We start from the raw sequence: 7964 nt of genomic DNA, 5'->3' as shown, positions 1-7964 counted from the left end.
ATTTATTATAGAAATTGGATTCGTCATCCCAGGGTGGGCAAGCCAAATCTAAAGAGGCTGGCATCACTATTACTTCTACCCCTCCTGTAACCTTCTAACCCAGAACCACCTGAGCTACTGCAAAAAAATGTATCTACTATGTCCTTTCTCTTGCCTTCCCCTTCCTTCCTTTATACTATTCTCTTACTTAGATCTCCTTTTTTTGTTATAGATACTTTACAGGAGACCTTATCCTAGAGGGCACAAACTCTAGCCACACTAAAGGGCAAGCATTAGAAAAGAAAGGCCCATATTAAACTCATGTCTGTGAAGGAGGCTCACCCTCAAAAGCAAAAAAAAAAAAAAAGAAGAAGAAGAAGAAGTAACCCCTTTAAAGAGGAAGAAAGTGTTACCTTCCTCTACCGCCCAACTTCCTACAGATACTATTCATGAAGCAGCTGTTAAGGCAGTAGAAAAGGAGCAGGTCAAGGAGGTTCTTGTATTTCAAAGATCTGAGAAGAAGAGGTAGCAGAAAATTTTAAAGGAAGAGGTTGTTGTTGTCAAGGCAACATAACAAGAGGTTGCAAGGAAGAGCAAAACCGTTGAACATCACGCCCTTCACAACTCTCCAACTGCTACTACCACAACTGCTGGTAACTCTTCTTGCTTTTGTCAACACTTCTGTTTTTAACTTGTCCTTTCTACTTTATTTTTGTACTTCATTTTTTTCTTTTTTCTTTTTTTTCTTTTTTTTTTTTTTTTTTGCAACAGCAGCAGCTAGCCTACCTACTTCTCCGTTGCATTCTACTTCTCCTCCACTAAGCACCGAAGGACCATTTCTAAGTTTTGCAAATCTGAAGAGGGCTTTGAAAGGAAAAGGGAAAACAGAAACTGACTTCCCAATGAGTATAGAGCCATTGCAGATGATCTTCCCAATCCCAGCCTCTACACTCCCTATGGCATGTTCCTTACTTCCCTTCAAGCTTGACTTGCCAATCATCTTTTATTCTCTTTCTCCTAACCCTGTCAAGTTTCTTAACTTGCCTCTGGTGACCAGCAAGTGCTTTACCTTTTGAGAGTACACCTATTACTTCATCTTCTAGACCAGTAGTTAGTACCTCTGGGGATAGCACTGGCAGCCTATTAACACTTCCTTCAGTGCCTTGCTCCAGTTCGCCCTCTTTGGACTTGTTCGTAGCTAGGACCATTGATGCTACTGAGGTATCTTCCTCTTCTTCTCCTCCAACCATCACTTCAGCATCTACTAGCGGCTCCTCCACACTACTTTTGTCAGAGGAAGAAATGGACATCTTTGAAGCCTAACTAACAAGTTTATTTGGAATATCTACACCAGTGCTTCCATCTGGTAATGAGGCTGAGCCCTTGGATCTAGTTGACTCTTTTCTCGAGATAATTGGAGGCTCACCTGCTACTAAATTCTTCATTTCTCTTCCTCAGGTGGACTTGGAGGTCTATTTGGAGTTAATTAGGACTTTCTTGAGGGTTACATTCAAAGCTTTAGCTAATAATCAAGAATGGGTTCCTCAAATGTTGTCAATTCTTTGAGCAGACCAATGTATCTTTCAAAGGCCACTTGTCTCAGGCAATGGCAACCATCAATTTCTATATTAATGTCCATCAACTGGCTAAGGTTGCAGAGAAAGAATTCCTAAAAGATAAGGAGTTTGTCTCTCATGTCCATTCTGTTGTTTCAATCTGAAGGGTCAACACTCCCCTGCTACATAGCTCCAAGCTCAGCTACTACACAAAAAGGCAGAATTAGAGAAAGAGTTAGCAGCAGTCATCCTAGCCTTAGAGCAGAATGCACAAACACCACATTCCTCTCACCAGGGGCTATCCAACCGCAGGCAGGAGATGAACACTACTATCCAACTATTTCCATCCCTTAAAAATAGAGAACTCATTATAAAGGAACAGCTGAGACATTGTAACTAATTTTGGGCCAAATTTTGGGCCAAATTGTGGCAGAATGTACTAGATTCATTATGAAATGAAATGTTCTATTTTATCCAAGTGTGTTCTTATTTCTTATTGATGCTTCGTATGATGATTCTATACTCCTTGTGTTTCTCGCACAGTTGGGTAATAATGCTTCAAGTACCTACCATTAATTTTTCTGGGATGCACATATCCATTTAAGTTCTTCAAATGGTAGGGCACCCCAAGCAGGACTCTATGGACTTGGTATGTCCCATCCTAGTTAGGTGACCACTTGCCAAACTTGTGGCTTTTAATTCTTATTAGAAGTATTATTTTCCAAACCAAGTGCCCTTCATCAAAACTAAGGTGTTGAACCCTTTTGTTATAGCTTTTAGCTGCTTTTCTCTTTTGCAAAAGGATGTTGTTTAGTGCCAAAATTATGGTCTCGTCTACATTTTCCAATTCCAAACACATGCTTTCATGATGCTAATCAGAGCTTAGATGATCCTGGCATTTGACCCATAAAAACTTTATATTGATCTCAATAGGTAATACTACATCATGCCCATATACCAGGGCATAAGGGGTAATTCATGTGCTTGATCTTTGGGAAGTCCTATAAGCCCATAACACGTCTAACAGTAAGTTATGCCAATCTCTAGGATTGTCCTCAACAACCCTCTGTATTCCTTTTTCAAGGATTTGTTCGATGACTCTGCTTTGCCATTTGCTTGTGCATAATAGGGGATGGAATTAATAAGACTAATTCCAAACTCTGCTGCAAAAGCTTTTACTAGCTTTCCATCGAACACAGTCCCATTATCCATAGTTATGGTCTGTGGAATACTAAACCTGTGGATCAACTCCTTGATGAAATCAATTACTTCTGCTTAATCCACATTTTTATAGAGCTTAGCCTCAACCCACTTTGTAAAGTAGTTTATAGCTACTAGAATGAAATAGTGTTGTTTTGAGGAAGGTGGGTAAATTTTCCCTATCAGTTATTGAGACATGTCTTATCATACCATGCTTTTGGTATGCTTGGGAACCTTTTGCATACTCTATGCAATCCTTAAAGATGGTTGGCCAATAATAAGAGTGCCTTCGAAGTAGCTATGTTATCTTAACTCCAGGCTGGTGAGCACCACAAATGCCCTCATGCACCTCAGCCATGGCAGTTAATGCTTTCTTTGGTCCCAAACACTCTAATAAGAGACGATCTGCCCCTATTTTGTAAAGAGCATTCTGGTACACTATGTATTGCATAGACTATAATTTAACCTTTCTACTGGCCTTCGAAGATAGGCCAATCAAATACTAAATGATTAGATATCTCCAATCCTGCTCCTTCAAGTCATTATGATTAGCTTCTACCCATAAGCCTCGTTTGGCTAAGAGTGGTATCAATTTCTGATATGTTTCTTGGCCCATATCTATCTGAATATTACTATCCATTGTTTTGAAATTCGATGTTTTTTGGGCCACATTATTAGTCTTGTGATTCATGAATCTTGGGATATAAGTTATATCTGCCACTTGGAAATGGAAAAGCAAATGTACAGCAGCAATATAGTATGGTAACATACTTGAACTTTGACATTTAAAGATCCCTTTTACTTGATTAATTACGAATCACGAATCTCCAAATATATAAACTGCATAAGCTTGTAAATCAATGAGTATCTCAAGTCCTATAATCAAGGTTTCGTATTCAGCTTGATTATTGGAACAAGTAATCTCATCAACTCTGAAACCATGTGTGGTTTCTGCTCCTTAGGGTGATTTGATCACGACACCAATTCATACCAGGCCATTAGCCTTTGATCCATCGAACCACATTTGCCATGGCTCTAAATCCACTATGTCAAGCTCCATTGTTTCTTGATACTCTGATTGGCATAAATGATCAGCCAAGAAATTGGCCAATACATATCCTTTCACTGCCTTGTGAGGGACATATTCCAAATGGAACTCTGACAAAGCCAAAATCCATTTGTTTATTCTTCCTCTTAATATGGGTCTAGACAACATGTGTTTAATTAAATCTGTAGTTGCAATTACTAAGACAGTAGTAGGCAAAAGGTAATATCTTAATTTTATTACAGCAAAGTACAAGGCTAAGCACAGCTTTTCAATAGTTGAATATTTACATTCACAAGAGTTTAAAAACCTACTAAGGTAATATACTGCTTACTTCTTGCCTTCTTCATTGTCCTGAGCCAAAAAGACTCCTAATGATTTTTCAGCAACAGCAATGTATAACTTTAGAGGTCTGTCTTTCCTTGGTGGTATCAGCACTGGAGGTTTGGCCAAATAGGCTTTTATTCCTTCAAAAGTAGTTTGATGCTCTACTGTCCACCTAAAATCTTCTTCATTTTTTAACTTCAAAAGAGAAGAAAAAACTTAGTTTTTCCAGCAGTGTTAGAAATAAACGTTCGAAGAAAGTTGACCTAACCAAGGAACTTTTGCAAGTCTTTCTTACTTGATGGAGGTTTGGCCTCAATGATGGCTTTGGTTTTATTCTAGTCAATCTGTATTCCCTTCTTGTGTACTATATATCCTAAAAAGTTTCCAGCTGACACACCAAAAGCATATTTGAGTGGATTGAGTTTTAGCTTGAATTTCTTCATTCTTTCGAAAGCTGCTATCAATTGGGCCAGATGCTCTTCCATATACTGAGATTTTACCACAATATCATCAATGTAGCACTCCAAGTACCCTCCAATGAAATCATGGAAAATGGTGTTCATTGCTCTTTGATATGTTGCTCCAGCATTCTTCAAACTAAATGACATTTTAACTCATTCGATGATCCAAATGTTCTCAGGACACCTGAAGGCTATCTTGTGAACATCCTCTTCTACTATGCATATCTAGTTGTAGCTAGAGTGACCATCCATCATGACAAGATCGTATGATCTACTAAACTGTCTACCAGCAGATCCACTACAGGCATGGCGTACTCATCTTTTGGAGTTGCCAAGTTTAGATTTCTGAAGTAAATACAGACCCTCAATTTTCCATTCTTCTTAATCACAGGCACTATGTTGGACATCCATTCAACATACCTGGTGTAGACACCCCATTTTTGACCGACCTTAAGACTCAGATGCCATTGATTGAGCGCTCGGTGATTGTGCATGTTGTGCTCGTTTCGAGTTTTCAGAGTTTCGGCTAAGAGCCTTGCCTCCAGGCCTCTGAACTCTTTGTGCTTTGACTCGGTTTGCGGACCAAGTTTGGTTTTCCTTGCCTGAGGGAGGGAGAGGTCTTGTAGACCACTCTTTTGTGGTCGTAGGCCACTTTTTGTGGTCGTAGGCCACTTTTCCCGTTTGGAGACTAGTTTTCGGTTTTTGGAGCCTTCGGCCGCGCACCTTGTCTCGAAACCGCTTAACGTTCTCCGTTTGGCGTGGTTTTTGAGCCACACCTTGTTCCTTGGTCTAGAAAGACACTGTGGTCTGGCAGACCACTTTTGTGGTCGTACGCTAGGGGTGTTCGCGGATCGGTTTTGTGTGGTTTGCGGTTCGGTTTTGACCCGCCCGCATCTAAGCGGTTTGGGAAAAAGTCAACCCGCAGCCGCCCGTAGTGCGGTTTGCGGTTTGTGCGGATAGGGTTTGTAGATGTGCGGGCGGTTGCGGGCGATTTGCAATTTACACTTTTTTCATTAAAAATTAATTTTTTTTTTCCCATCAAATTTAGGCATTAGATTTATTTTATATATTTGTGATCATTTGACAACAATTTTTTGATGAGTTTACAAATAAAAATTGAATATCAATGCATTAAATGAAAGTACCCAAGACAAAGAGACCTTACACTAGCATTTTTGCCATGAAAAAAATGTATATCAATGCATTAAAGATTGTACTCAATTAGAATTGCCAGTTCAGTAATTAATAATCAAACTAGAAGCTTCATCGACCACCAGAAGGAAAATTTTGTTAGGAAAAAGTGGATGAGTCATCAATAAAAATCATATAAGAAACCAAGTTTAGGACTTGATAATTCTACAACATTAAGAAAGTTGAGAAATTCTTAAAAATAAGGATCCTAGTGTCATAGAGAACATAATGGTGCTCCTGTTAAAGTTACAAAGTTGGTATATAAAAAATAATAATAATAATAATAATTAAAGTGCGGGCGGTTTTTGCGGGTTGTGGGTTTAACCCGCCACCCGCCCGCAACCCGCAAATTTGTCATATTTCAAACCGCATCCGCCTGCATTATGTTTGCGAAACCGCCCATTTATATGCGGGTTGGGCGGTTTGAGCGGTTCAGATAAACCGTTGCCCACCCCTATCGTACGCCACTTTTGATGCTCGGCAACTGGTTTTCGGGGCTCCCGGCTGCGCGTCTTGCCTCCCGAACCCTCGTCTTGCATCCGTTTTGGTTTGTCTTGGGTACAAACCTTACTTTCCATGTTTGGGCAGTGGTACAAGGTTAGGATACCAGTTTTTCCCTTGGAGACCACTTTTCTTCCCACCAGCTAGTTTTCTGGTCAGGAAACTGGTTTTCTTGGTCTTTAGGCCACATTTGCTGGTCTCCCACCACGCCATTGGCTTGCTTTTAGTGTGGAGACCACCAATTTCCCTGGCTGACCACTTTTTTTTTGGGAGACCACTTGAAGTGGTCGGCCAACCATTGCAAGTAGCAGGCCAACCACTTTAGTTGGTCGGTAGCTTTCTCCATGTTTTGGCAGACTGAGTGGATGCCAGCTATGCCAGCTGGAGGGCACAGACTGTATCCTCTATACACGTGTATGGAGGGATTGCATCCAAGTTTTTGCTTCTCTAAGAAGCTTGAACCTTTGTTTTTCTATAAGAGAGGGTCTCCCTCTCCTTTCCACAGGTTCTGAATTTTGCCTAAGGCACAAGTGTATTATCTCCCTTTATATCTCTATATTTGGTGCCTAAAGTGTGTGTTGTTCTTCACCTTTACACTACAACTCTTAACCACACACCCCACCATTGAACTAAGGCTCCTGGAGGACCTTTTTGGAGGTTGAAAAGTTGGTTTTTTGTTCAGAAAATCTACTGGTTTTGCTGAGCTTCAAGGGTAACCTTTTTTCTCCCTTTTAAGCTTTGTTTGGTCACTCTCTTAGCCATACTTTCATGCTTATTTGAGCTTTGTTTTCAACTAAAAAAAGCTTCATTTTTTAGCACTTAACATGTTTTTTTAAGGCATCTTGGGTGTTGGGGGTGTTCTACCCCCCTTTTGTGCCGTGTTTGGCCTTGTTTTGTGCCATGCCTTAGGGCCGTTGAGCTAATCCTTGCTTGGCCTTTTAACCACTGAAATCCAGTGGATTTTCAGTGGTTGGCATGTGGTTTTGAGGTCCTAAATCAGAGAGGGGTGACCCTCTTTCTTTTTGTCTTGTTTACTTGCATTTTTGGCCTATCAAAGGAGCATACATCTTCATACTTTCAAGGCTTGGTTCAGGCACTTTTTGGTGACTTTTAGGGCCTGCCTAGGCTCTATCCATGGTTGGTTTGGTCACCCTTGGCATGCTTCTCATATGTGTAGTATATTCCCATTTATGGCTCATCAAGGTAGCATGTCAATCTAGCATGTTTTAGCTCCATTTCAGTGGATTTTTGGTCATCATTTGACATATCATGGCTCTATTTTTGGCTGGTTTAGCAGCCTCTCACATGCTCCATATGCTTGTAGTGTAAATCTTGTTTACTAGCTTCGTTCGCATGATGTTTTGGCTCTTTATTCTAGCACATTTTGGCTTTGCTCCAACATGGTTTTGTTCATATTTTGGGCTGCCTTAGCTCTGTTTTGAGGCCTCTTGGTCGAATGATGCTTGCCATACATGCTTGTTGTGTAATAGCCTTGACTAGCTTTGAGTTTTGAGGTCTCTTGCATGCTTAACTCGAGATATTTGCATGTTTTGACATCATCGGGAATGTTATTTCAGAGCATGTAGGGCTGCCATACTTCCATATTTTTCCACTCTTTGAGTGCTCTTTAGAGTTATGCTTTTATGCCCTATTTGTGAGCCATTGCATGAGCCCCATTTTTGTGCCTTTCAAAGCCATCATCCC

The sequence above is a fragment of the Camellia sinensis genome, chromosome 5 (genome assembly GCF_055761805.1).
Source record: "Camellia sinensis isolate YWXY chromosome 5, ASM5576180v1, whole genome shotgun sequence".
In the NCBI taxonomy this organism is placed as follows: Eukaryota; Viridiplantae; Streptophyta; class Magnoliopsida; order Ericales; family Theaceae; genus Camellia; species Camellia sinensis.
The sequence above is the reverse complement of the archived record's forward strand: the minus strand, read 5'-3'. Positions refer to the sequence as shown.